This window comes from Humulus lupulus, chromosome 2, assembly GCF_963169125.1.
Source record: "Humulus lupulus chromosome 2, drHumLupu1.1, whole genome shotgun sequence".
NCBI classification, from domain to species: Eukaryota; Viridiplantae; Streptophyta; class Magnoliopsida; order Rosales; family Cannabaceae; genus Humulus; species Humulus lupulus.
This window is the reverse complement of record NC_084794.1, coordinates 78,300,577-78,314,934: the sequence shown is the minus strand read 5'-3', so window position 1 is coordinate 78,314,934 and position 14,358 is coordinate 78,300,577.

Below are 14,358 nucleotides of genomic sequence, written 5' to 3'. Positions count from 1 at the left end.
AGGTTGTTCGCACTGCTCGTCGTCTGAGAGCTCAGTGAATTCAGTGATAAGGTCAGCCAAGACTTGTCCTTTTACTGCTGCTCGCGGTGAATATGTGATATCGAACTGTCCGAGTTTGACTGCCCATTTTAACAAGCGTTCAGTCGCCTCTGGCTTTTGCAGAACTTGCCGAAGGGGCTGGTCAGTTAAGACTGTGATGGGATGGGCTTGGAAGTAAGGACGTAACTTCCTTGAGGCCAAGATTAAGCAATAGGCCAATCTTTCGATTGGAGGATACCTCAATTCGACCCCGATTAACCTCTTGCTTACATAGTAAACCGCCTTTTGTATGCCTTCTTCTTCTCATACTAGTACCACACTAGCAGCAAATTTGGTGATCGCCAGGTAAATGAACAAAGTTTCTCTGTCTATGGGTTTTGATAAAACAGGAGGCTGTGCCATGTGGGCCTTTAAGGCTCGGAAAGCCTGTTTGCAGTCTCCGGTCCATTCGAACTTCTTGTTGCCTCTAAGTAGATTATAGAAAGGGACACATTTATCTGTCGACTTGGAAATGAATCTACTTAATGCGGCAATTCTTCCGGTTAAACTTTGTACATCCTTGATTTTTATCGGCAATTTCATGTCGAACAGGGCTTTGATCTTGTCGGGGTTGGCCTCGATTCCTCTTGAATTAACAATGAACCCCAAAAATTTCCCTGATCCTACTCTGAAGGAACATTTGAGAGGATTTAACTTCATCTGATATTTGTTCAGAACATTGAAACACTCTTGTAAAACCTTTACATGTCCTTCTGCCTTTTTTGACTTTACCAGCATGTCGTCTACGAACACCTCCATGTTTACTCCGATTAGTTCCTTAAACATGTGGTTAACTAATTGCTGGTAAGTCGCACAATCGTTTTTCAGTCCGAAGGGCATTACTTTATAATAGTATAACCCTGTATCAGTCTGAAAGCTAGTGTGATCCTCGTCAAGGGGATGCATACTAATCTGATTGTATCCTGAGTATGCATCCATGAAAGAGAGGATCTCATGTCCTGCAGTTGCATCGACCAGCTGGTCGATCCTTGGGAGTGGGAAGCAATCCATTGGTCAGGCTTTATTAAGGTCTGTGAAATCCACACAGGTTCGCCATTTTCCGTTAAGCTTGGGAACCAGTACTGGATCAAAGACCTACGATGGATAAAACGCCACCCTGATGAACCCATTCTCCTTCAGTCTTTCGACTTTCTCTTTTAAGGCTTTCGATCTATCTTTATCGAGCAGCCTTCTTTTCTGTTACACGGGTGGAAAACTCTTGTCAACATTCAGGACATGGCTAATAACTGCAGGATCTATCCCAGCCATGTCTTTGCGCGACCAGGCAAAAGCTTCCTGGTTCTTTCACAAAAATTCCACCAGTGCATGCTTCGTTGTTGCTTCTAATTTTTTCCCGACCTTTACAACTCTGGTCGGGTCTTTTTCGTCAAGTTGGACCTCTTCTAGGTCCTCGACGGGTCCAACATCTTCGTCAAAATCCCCAAAGCAAGGATCTAAATCCCTATCCTCACTTTGGGCAATACCCTATTTTGTGACTCCATCACCAGATTGGGTTTGTGTATCAATAGCCATATGCAACCTATCTGGGGGAGTGCTCTTTGAGGTTCCTCTCTTCGCCTTTGTGACTGAGGCGTTGTAGCACTCCCTTGCTTCCCTCTGATTACCCAACACGCGTCTTACCCCTGCGTCTGTCGGGAATTTCATGGCCAAGTGCCATACTAAGGTGACGGCCCGAAGATCGACCAGTATGGGCCTTCCAATGACAGCATTCTACGCCGAAGAACAATTGACTACTATAAAAGTAGCGAGTAATGTCCTGGTAGCAGGTACTATACCTGCAGTCACTGGAAGTCTGATTGACCCTGCTGGAGCGAGTCCTTCACCGGAGAAGCCGTAAATTGTTTGGTTGCAGGGCTCCAAGTCCTTAACGAACAACTTCATGCGTTCCAGCGAAGATTTGTACAGGATGTTTACTGAACTTCCTGTATCAACTAGTACTCTTTTCACCATCATGTTGGCGATTTGAACGTCCACGACCAGCGGATCGGAATGTGGGAACCGGACATGCTGGGTGTCGCTATCAGAGAAGATTATCTCACTATCGTCTGACTGAGCCTTCTTCGATGCTCTATCCTCCACAGTCATCATCTCGATATCCTGGTCGTGACGTAGGGTCCGAGCATATCATTCCCTCACCTTTCCACTGCTTCCCACGAGGAGCGGGCCTCCGTAGATGGTGAGTAAAGTGCCAGCTACGGGGTCAGACTGCAAAGGTGGCGGGCATTGGCGTGCGGGTGCCTGCTCGTTGCCACCTGGAGCCTCTCGTTGGGAATTTCCTGAGGCCCGTACATATCTTCTCAAGTGTCCTTGTCTAATAAGGAACTCGATTTCATCCTTCAGCTGGTTGCATTCATTTGTATCATGTTCGTAGTCGTTATGATAGCGACAGAACTTGTTAGTGTCTCTCTTCAAAATATCTTTCCGAATGGGAGCAGGTTTTTAGTAAGGCACACTGGAACTCGTGGCCTAATACACCTCTCCCCGAGACTCGACAAGGGCAGTGTAGTTAGTGAACCATGGTTCATAACGATTTCCCTTGGCTCGTTTATTATCAGATGTGGAAGGCTCATTATGCGGCCTTTTCCCCCCATTCTTGCCATTGCCATTGCCATTCCCGTTGCCTTTACCGTTGTCGTTGGGCTTTGACCCATTGGCGGCTTTGGCGGGCTCGGCAGTCCCCTTATCCTTGCCTGGGGGTTTTCCTTCACTGGCGATGGCATCTTCGAGCTTGATGTAGCGATCAGCTCGATCCAAAAACTCTTGAGTAGTCTTAACTCCATGCTTTCTGAGGCAACTCCACAAAGGCATGCGGCACCTAACTCCCGCAGTTAGGGCCATCATCTTGCCCTTGTCACCCACTGTTTTGGCTCTAGCCGCTGCTTGCATGAAGCGCTGGACGTAATCCTTCAGTGGATATCCTTCTTGCTAGCGTATCTCGACCAGCTGATTTGCCTAAATTGGGTGCACACGACCCGGATAAAATTTTCCGTAAAACTCCTTTACGAACACCTCCCAAGAAACAATACTTGCAGGAGGGAATTTGAAAAACCACTCCTGTGCAGCATCAGAAAGTGTTGCAGGAAAGATCCTGCACCGAGCGTCTTCGGACACTTTCTGAATGTCCATTTGTATCTCAAATTTATTGACATGAGATACCGGGTCACCATACTCGTCAAAGTTTGGAAGCGTGGGCATCTTAAACTTGCTAGGAGTTTCTGCCATAGCTATCCTTTGAACGAAAGGAGTGCCTCTTCTCCTATTGTACTCGATGTAAGATGTCCTTCCCTCGACCAGCTATTGTATTTCTTGGTTCATGGCATCAATTTGGGCTTGCACGGCTTCGGGAATCGTCGAGGCCTCTGGTGCTGGGGGAACGTACTCGTCGTGTCGTTCCCGGCGATCGTTGAGTACGTCTCTCAAATCCTCGTCTCTTCGCCGCTGCTCGCTAGCTCGAGCCAGTTAAAGATGTTAGTTTGCCTGGGTTGCCCCCCAGCATCACGTCTCTCAAGTTGGTCTTCTCTAGGTGGAGGGCTTCTGCCCCCACCTCTATCTTCATTTTTCCTACCGGCATTTCCTCTGCCTGAGTCGGCCTCATTATAACCATGGCCATCTCTGAACCTTGACTGGCTATGGTGGGATCGACTGTTCCCTCGGTTGCCTCCTCGAGTTGGAACTTCCAGAGCATTAGAGGGTGGCCTGCGTTGGTCGGTAGGTCCCCGTGCATTATCATGCCGTGGGGGCCCCCGGACCGCAGAGCTTATCTCTGAGTTCCTTTTATTACCAGAAGGATGCTGCCCTCTGCTCGGTGGGTTCGGCTCTTCGCCCCTATGGCATCTAGGATTGCGGGGTAGCTGCCCGGCCCTATTCTGCCTTGGTTGCGGGGGAATGTCACGACCATCTTGGGATGGAGGCTGCACTTCAGGATCCCTTATCGGGACATCGTCCTGAGGCACTGGTGGTTGCTCGGGCCTCTGGTAGCTCGAGGGCTAGATCGACGGGTTAGCATTGGGAACCCTTTGGGGTGGCCCATTTGTAGGTTGATCAGGCTGTGAGGCAGGTGTTGCCTGACTCCTAGCCAACTGTAGGGATGCTTCGAGGGCTGCCATTGCCTCCCTCTGACCGCGGTCCATCTCCGCCTGTCTCTCACTCAATTCCTGGCGCTATCGCTCAATTTCTTGTTGCTGTCGCGCCATAATCTCAGCAGCACTTTCCTGGCTGGCCCTCAGATTGGCCAGTTCATCCTGCAATACTCCCAAGGTATTCCTCAGCGTCTCGGAATCCATTTCTTCCTCATTGAATTCGAAATGTGGCTCATCTTCTGTCATGTTTGGAGGAGGAGGCGGTTGAGATGGTGCAGCGCCCGTCGCCTCCCTAGTCTTCTTTGCGGTTTTCGCCATTATTGTTTCAACAATATCATATCAAGCTCTCAACGAGAGCACCAAAATGTGGACAGATACGGAGTCGAAAATGCTTGATGTGGACAGATATGTTAGAATGAATGTAATGACAAAAAAAATAAAGCGCACAAGAATTTATAGTGGTTCGGCCCCAAAAAATGGTAACAACCTACATCCACTTAAGCTATTATTGATATGGGATTCAAAGGAGTGATCAAAGAACTAGGGTTCTATGATTTTCACCAACCTCTGAATAATAAACAATATATTGTAATGTATTAGCTCTAATTCTCTCGTAAATCTATACTCTCAAGTAATTAAAAAGCAAAAGTCCCCTCCCTTGAGCTACCATTTTCTTATTTATAGGCTCAAGGAGGGTTATAGGAATCTGTTACAGATATTATTTCCTAAATAATCGGATACTCAGAAAATCATGGGAGAAAATCTCGGATATGATCATAACTGCACAAGATTTTCTCCAAATATAGTGAGTATGCGACCAAGCTGGTCGTGCATAACGTTTGAGTGTTGCGCCAGGGAAATCTTTCTGGTCGATGGTCGAACAAGACTTCCGCCAGGTGTCAGCCACGTGTACTAAATGCCTGCCACGTCACCCATTCCTGTTTTTTGGATATCAATTAACATATTATATTCAATATTTCCCATCTCATGAGGACTTTTAAATGACTTATTATTGCCTAAATCTTCTGTATCTAATGACATTATTGTTGATTACATGACCAATCTATTTTAGGAAAAGGAAACATTCACAATTGTTTTGTTTATGCCTAGACTCTTTGGACATAATTCTCTGGTGGTCATTAGTGGATAATGTAAAAATACAAACATATTTGTAGTAGTGTCTTCTTCAAGTTAGGAAACACAAGTCTTAAGTCACTATCTTACACACAACTCTAAACACAGTTACCACAACTACATCACATGCTAGCACTTTTTTTTATTTTTATGTTTCACAAACTCACAGATCTGAATCTAATATTCCTATTACAGATTACATAAATCTATGAATAACACCACAAGGTCTGTTCCAACTTCTAAACATGGATACTCTTCACAATACATGTATCAGTTCAGTTTTAATTCCCCTACTCATTAAGTAGCTTTGTGGATTTTATTTACTTTTAAATAGTATCCTTTTATATTTCTTTTCTCTTTTTTTCACCTAGTTTTTGATCATTTGTAAAAAAAATATGAACTGAGAAGACCCTTTTTCTCTTTTGGTTGTTCATTGGGTCTATATTCTGTTTTTCTGAATGTGTGGTGGGATGTTTTGTTTTATATCATTGGCATGACTGTTGCAGCCATCCTTGCTAAATTTGAATTATATGTCAAGGTAAACATATATTTATATATTATTATTTTCTTATTTATTAGTGGCAATTAAGTCTACAGTGGCATTTAAGCCTTGATTCTCTTAAAATATAATTTAAAAATTTATGGTAGCATCCCACTTGGTTTTGCACTAAGGAATAATTTTGGCTGGTTATATATTAGTATAACTTGTTTTTATCTTTGATTATACATATAATTGTTATTTGAATTATTTTTCATCAATATTTATGGCTGAAAAATCTAATCTATACATATGGAAATAATGAAAACAATATGCCTAAATGAAAAATCTAATCTATACATATAAAAGCTTACCTAACCATCTATCAATACCAAGTCAAAAAATTCAAACAACACACAATAAGTTTTCTTCCTTATATCGCCGCAGCACACAATTTTTTTTTCCATAACCTACTTCTCTATGGATGAATATTTAAGATATTCAAACTCCTCTAAAAAATTTAAGATATTAATAATAAGAGTTAAAAGAACATAATTCCATACCTCTTGCAAATTAACTTTGCAATGCTCCTTGCCAATTCGATTCATAACCTAAAGAATATAATCAATACCTAAAAGATCAATATAAAATTAAAATTAAATGATACAAAAGAACCATAAAATTCATGAAATTACTTCTTATCAGTTGAAGGTCAAAATAGTTTATTTGGCAGGGTTAAATAGTTAGAGCTGAACATAAAGATGTGTGTAAAGCCATTCTACATGGCAGTATCTTATCTTCAAAGTGGTTGGTAATTTCTTAAGATCAGATGAATGAAACTGACCATCAAATTCAATTAAGAAATATACACATATATATACATATACACATGTAAACTAATTAAGTGGCTTTTAATTTCCTATGATCATGTGACAAATTCTATTAATGCGTACAGGTAAACCAGGGATGTTTGACACAGAACTTGAAGTAACACACCTAAATTTATGTCTTGAAGAATAAAACTTATAGTCTCGAGCAGACACAGCTACTTCATTTCGACCAGTCAATCGTTTAAACCTGCAACATGAGCAATCTAGTGAAGTCAAAAATAGAAGAAAAAAAATGAGCATCCTGGCATTTAAACAGTCAAACCACTGAAGGATTTATGGGAACACTACATAATAGCTTAAAACAATAAACATGACGGAGCATTATGAAAAAATTAAGTGCAAATAACAATCCTTCCTCTTAACATGAAGATAAACACAAATGGATTACTGTCACCAGAGAGAAAAAATGGCCCAAAAAGTAATTTGATACTAATATCAAACATCAATATCGATAAATTTACTTGTTTAACTTTCATAATAAGCATTTGATCATGGAAGATCTATAGAAAGACTAAGTATAATAGTCTAATATATTTGCATAAGGATATTGTGCATATATCATAGAGGAAAATAATGTAAACATCATAGGAAGTAGGTTTACAAAAAAGCATGCAGCAAATTATATTGAGGAGTTTCAAACAAGACAATCTGTTTCTATAAATCTTAAAGACATATTAGTGGTAGCAGTAAATCTAAACTTTATTACAAACGTCAAGGTTCATTTATCCTGTTATGAATAATGCAATCTCATTCTCTCTGGTTTTTCTTCAGATTTCTCAAGTGAAAAAATGAGAAGCAGTAGGTGTTGCCAAAAAGCAACCATGAAGTCACAGATCTGTTTTAAAAAGCCCCAACAAGAGCCTAGGCTTATGACCCCTAACTTGAGGCAGAGGGAAAATATTGAAAGTAAGTTTGATTTATCTTTTGTTGTTGTTGTTGTTGGTAATTAATATTTTCTTTACTGCCTGCTGCATATGCAACTTAGTTAAAATTTGTCAATAGATATTAAAACAGCCTTTGAAATCCAAAATTTATCTAATTCGATCTTAAAATTTGGGGATAAATATATACACACATTTACTTTAAAGGCATTTTAAGTATGACTTAGTACATTTTGACAAAATGGATACGAGAGTGTACCTATTTCACACAATACAACAGTAAGTTTTGATCGTTTTCTGAATATATGGGATTAAATGGTACTTTTTCCATAATTGAATTTTTTCTTTCCGGGGATGATTGAGATGTTATTATCCAATAGTTTTTTTTCTAGGGGACATTTATACTCTAATAGAAATTACAAAGTATATACTGAATATACTCTGGTTTCTTGTATATTAGACTCGTCTCATGTGTGTGCCATTGAATAACAAAATCGATTGTATTTATTGAAGCTAAAGCTGCAGAGGACATCATCTGGGATGATTCTTTGTAATTCGACTTCGACACTATAAGGAAGGCAACCGACGAATTTTCTGATGAAAACAAACTTGGAGAAGGTGGATTTGGAGTCGTTTACAAGGTAAAGTCATAACAAAGAAAGTGGTTTTCTGTTCATAATAAAAGTTTATATATCAAAAAGACATTTGATCAATATCTTGATTGAGATTTGACTCATTCTCCTTGCATATTATTCCATGTACTGCTTCTTAAGGGTAGGCTATCTAATGGAAAATATAAAGCAGTAAAAAGGCTCTCCAAAACTGCAGGATAGGGTGACCAAGAGTTTAAAAATGAAGTTAAGCTTGTTTCTAAACTTCAACACCACAATTTAGTTCGACTTCTAGGCTTCTGCTTATTACTGTGAATATATAATTTACTTTGCTTATTACTACCCTCATCAGAATAGAATAGGCTATTGAATTTGAATGGTCTTGACCATCTTTTCTCCATATACTTGAATAAATTCATTCAAATGAATTGTGTGTGTGTCTGTTTGGGGCAGGTAAAAGAGAGGAGGTAGGGTTTGAGGCCTATGTAATATCAAGTCATCTTTATTAGTTAGCAGGGGCCAAATATGAATAGAGTTTTTGTTTTCAGCTGCAATACTCATTCAACACTATAACACTGCAAGTTCATCGACCCAATGCCCAGATTCATTGTAATACAACACTACAACACTCATAGCAATAAATTCAGCACTCAAACAATGACCCACAAAGTTGAAAAAACTCAAAATCAAATGAATGCTTCAAATAAAAATTCTGAAAATATTTCAAATCAGCAAATGCCCAAACCATACCTGGTGAAAGCTAATGTAGTTGAGGTAACCCAAGTCTTGAATTGGTCGGAGACTGATTGAGGAAGGGAGGTGTGACTGAGCCGAGATCGAGGGAGTGAGGCCTCAGATTGAAAAATTTCCAACAATATGCAAAACCCATAATTAATTTTGAAAATGCTGATAACTTCCAATAACACCTAAAACTAAATATACTTACCTGGCTTGCCAAGAACGAAGAGAAGGAGTGAAACCCAGAAGCCCAACGACTAGAAACCGATTGTCAGAAAGATAGAGAAAGACGAGAGAGAGAGAGAGAGAGGAGATATGAGGGATGGAGGAGACTTGAGCTGAGATATGAGGGATGGAGGAGACTTGAGCTGAGATTTGAGGGATGGAGGAGATTTGAGCTAAGATTTGAAGTAGGTATGGAGGAAACCGAAGCAGGAGTGAGTTCGGAGACGTACTGTGCTTAGCCGAAGAAGAAAATGGGTGAGTCCAAAATTGGAAGGAATTATTATGAAAAAATGTAAAAGTGACGGGCTCCCAAAAAAATTACCACCTTTTTCATTAACTTTGCCACATATATAATATTTTGCATAATACTTTTTCATTAGTATTATATTCATGTGTTATGGAAAGGGGTATTTGGTGTAGTGTGGAAGCAACATGCAAAACACCGATAATAAAAAGAAAGGGGGTCACCATACTTGGATAATTATGGAGGAGGAATCATTATTGACCAATTTAGAGTTATTTGTGCTACGTGGCTATCGTTGTGAGAATGACACCTTCAAATTTGGTACATACCCATTAGTTGAAAAAGAACTACAAGTCAAGTGTCCTAATTCTGGATTGAAAGCAAACCCTCACATTGATTCAAAGAAGAAAAAATTTAAGAAACAATATTATATAGTATTTGACATGCTAAACACGAGTGTGTTTGGTGTGAATGATACTTTGAAATGCATTGAGGTTGATAGTAAAGAAATATGGAATGCATATGTACATGTACTTATTTTATTAAATTTGTTTGATCGATTTTTGTTGACGTCGTTTTTCATCAACTTGAAAAGGAGAGCAATTAAACAAGAAAATATTAGAGGAAATGAAAGAAGATGAATACATGGGATTTTTATGTGCTTCAGCAGTTAAATCTGCCTAGTCCACGAGTCTATGTTATTAGCACTTGGGAGTTTTCTTGAAATTTTTCAGAGAATAGTTGCCCAGAGTTTTCTCTCCAAATCTCATAATTTCCGTCCCCCACAAAGGTGGTTTCCTTCTCTATTTATAGAGAAGGTTTCAGAATTTATTCCCACATATTTCGGGAAGATATTCTGTAAATCAAATAATATAATGTTATTTAATGCATTATTTCCTACGTACACGGAAACATCCCATAAAATGTGGGATCGGATAGCAAATTAAATAATATCCCTTAAACATTGGGATTTTGCAACAATAAATACGTTCATATGTAACTCATTAGCTTAGACTCGAAGCTCATTACATCTCCAAGGTTATTAGTCGATCTCGAGCTCATTGCCTAACTTCGACTACACTCAATACAAGTAACCACTGACGAAGTCATCACATTCGACCTTACACTTCCCGAGCTTGAACCATCTCGTCTGAAGGCAAGAGATGCACCAAGGAAATATATGTGTGTCAAACCATGGCTATTGCGAGCTCATAGCATCTTCGAGGCTACACACCCTCAAGCTTTTCGAGGTTGTTATTTACAATAAAGCGGTCTGGCTGAAGGATCACATGAAGACCATGAATATTTTGAGCTTACACCTAACGAGCCTAGATTTCGGGATCATAACCTTTCATGTTCGAAATCTGGGTGTAACATTTTTCCCCCTCAAAAGTATCAGTTCGAATCCTATGAGAAGGAAACTTTTGAACTATCCTTTTCAGAAACTGTACCATTAAGTGTACTCGAGTGTGGACACGCGTCAGCCAGGGATTGATTAATCAGATTACTTGAGTGCCTTTTGTACCATGCCCACGTCCATTCGCTGACCAACTTTATGCCGCCATCACTTCATTTGTACCTAACCGCCAGATCAAATACAAAATCTGGTTGATGGCTCAGATTAGCTCGACCTTTGGTCTCCTTTTGAGATTTACGTATATATATAGCTTCTCATTTTCTCCTTCTTCACCTTCTTCTTCAAGCTTTCAGAGAGAAAAAGAAAAAACCAGAACCCTCGTATTGCCCTGTCTTTGCATGTTCTCTAAACCGAGAAAGCAAAACAATCCTGGCCTGTTCGACTCTGTGAGCTCATTCTTACAACCACTCGTCCAGTCGTGGATTTCATTATATCTGCAAGCTTCATTGTGTAAGTCTCTATTTCTGACCTTATATGTTTATACATATTTTTTCTTCATGCACGTTTTCATTGTTGTTGCACTGTAGGCACATTTACTAGTTTAGCACTACAAAGCTTTTAGCCAATACTGTATAAATTTTAGATTATGATATTATGGGCTTTAAACCCAGATTTTGTGTAGAGGATGCAAATATGGCTTCCTCTACTGTTGTTATTCAAATTACGATATCGTATCGTGTAAACCAAGAAATAGGGTATGGAATTAGGGTTTTTTAATTGCACGTTTCCCAAAATTATCATCCTTTTGAGTAACCGCCAACTTTTTCCCTGAAAATCCAAGATTCTTTAAAATAAATCCACCTTCCCCCCTTTGCTTTAAATACACGCTCGAAACCCGATTCTTTCAAGAGCTTGGGTTTCTTCTGAGTTCGATCCCATTCCTTCGATCGATCTTATTCCATAGTTTCAAGCATTCGAGCTCGAACTATCTTGAATTTTATCTTTTATTTCTTGTATGCCTGGCCATCACCCCTTTCTTCCTTGCTAGATCTTGAATATATCGGGATGATGAAAGCATGGTCGGGATTTGGAACACTCCTAAAAACCATTAGTAGAGAGGTGAGTATTCTAAAGAAAAGAGATGAAAAGAATGAACTACACCATCGAAAAGACACTTACCAACAAGAACCTCAAGTTCAAAGAACATAGATGCCTAATCAAGAATAAAGAATACTGAGTTAGGATTTGAGTAGAGAAAAACCATAAAAACTAATGAAACAATACTGAAAGGAACTAAGAATAGGAATACCTTTGAATACTTCTATGACCGAACTACACCTCGAAATTGAAATACACTATAAACCTTACTTCCCAAGTGTTTGATAAGCTTATAATGATAAAGCTTATAACCCCAACCCAAGTGTTTAACACTCTATAGTAAACCTAGCAGCTTGTAGGCTCTGAACTCAGCTTGATGAATGAAGAAATGGCTAGGTACTAGGTCCTATTTATAGAGTTCAAGAATGAAAAGATCTTCATTTAGCTTGAATAAAATAATGGCTTTTTAATTGAAAAACATTTGAATAATCATTCAGCAGAGGCTGAAGACTTGGTCAAAAAGATTCTAGACTTATCAAGAGGTTAAGGATTAAAATGAGCTCAGTTTCAAAATTATTCAAAAATCATGCACTATAGCTGATATATCGCCCATGCTAGGCGATATATCGCCTGGACTGATATTCCCGAGGCTCGTCCAAGTTTTTGTGCGAAGTTACGTGTTTTTCGTATCCCCGTGTGGTGATATATCGCCTCCTAGAGCTGCGATATATCGGCATACACTGAAATATTATACACGTAATTACACTTTTTCAACCTAATTTGAATTGAGTAAACAGCCTTGACTATGTCCTTTAACGATTTCAAAGCTGCTAGCAGACTCTAGGATTTTCAAATATTATTCTTAATAAACTATTCCTCAAAAATACTTAATTTCTCATTAAACATACACATGACAAGTGTTAATATCTTATTGGGTCTATCTAAACCTTATAGTATAATAAATATCATCTCCATAATCAGTCATATTAATCAAACCTTAGGTTATAATTAATATTCTTAAACTATAGGTTAAACTTATAAAATATACAAGTGTTGCTACGAGTGTCCAACTAAGTCCCGGCTTGAACCAAAATCCACAGTTAAAAACATACTATAACTACTACTGGCTATTACTATTACTACTATCTAACTAGCTTAGTAAAGTTCTTGGAATCTACAGGAGCTCGGTCTCTTTGTTAGGAAAAATCACCAACATCCTAGCTCACCAAGACCAAGGATTGTCAAGCTCACTGAGGTGTCGAGCTCTTACCTCAAACAAACGGAGCTGCTACGCCCCAGGAGTCGGCCGTCCCGACAATAAGTTGAGGCTCGCAGCTTGGAGCCACGAGCATATGAAGGCAAGGGCATTGTTTCCCTTGAAGTCCTTTTTTAAGGACTTTCTGTATTTTGTTGGGCTCGCACCCTTCCAACTCCAGACCAACTCATACAGGGTCTTGTCAACCCTAAGGTCTCTATACCACGAACTGAGGGGGGAATAACCTTTGCCAAGAGAGATCCTGTATCTCTTTTGTCTTAAAAGCAACCCGTCCCGAGCTCGGGGAGGGGATGGATTTTACTATCTGTCAAGCTATCCTAGGGAGAAGAAGATCTTCGAGGACATGCCCAACCATCCTCCTAACTTCAAGCTGGAATTCTTTTGGACAGATGGCCTGGCTCCCTCAAAGTATTATTCATTCAGACGAATCCGTAAGTATATGATTCCCTTTCCTTTCATGCTCGATTTTCACTTAGGCTCGAACTAACCAGAATGTATTCGACTCTCCAGCCAACTATCAATGTCCTACTCCTATGGACACAATGAAGAAGCATAAAGAAACCTTGCTCCAACTTCCATACGGTAGGCGATCCTTGTCTTATCTTCTTCACGAAGATAAGCTTCGAGCCTGCGGTCTTTTGGAGCAGGACCAGTCTACAGATGATACCGCCTACCAGAAGTACACCAAGTGGGAGCATGTGCCACTCCCCACTGGTAAGCTTCCTCCAAGGCGAAGCTTGAAAGCATGATCTCCAGCTCGCCGTCACAGGAGTTTGTGCTCAGGGAATGATGCCAATAACGAGGCCTCGAGCTCGAGTGACAGAGGTAAGGTCATTCTTAGCTCAGCCTTGTGGTCTCCTTCCATTCTTAAGCATAGACCAACACCCTGGTCTTACTCCTGGATGATAGGGATAACTTTTACGTATGGTCTTGGGTAGATGATAGGGTCCATAGGTTCGATAGCTGGCTGGGGAAATACCAAACAATGTATAGTCTGAATGAAGTTTGGGATGGAATAGCCATCCAATACGGAACAAATGACTATAGGGACCTTTCAAGGTTGACTTCCACGTATAGGGAAGGGACTCCCCCAGCCTCCTCTGAAGATAAAGGAATTACCTGGTCCCCGATCATGAGCTCCCAGTTAGTTTTCTTGTTACTTGTCTTTGTTTCCTTTAACTGTCTGCCTTATGCCTACTTTAGCATTTTTAAGCTCATTTTTTAATGTGATTTGATTATGCAGAAACT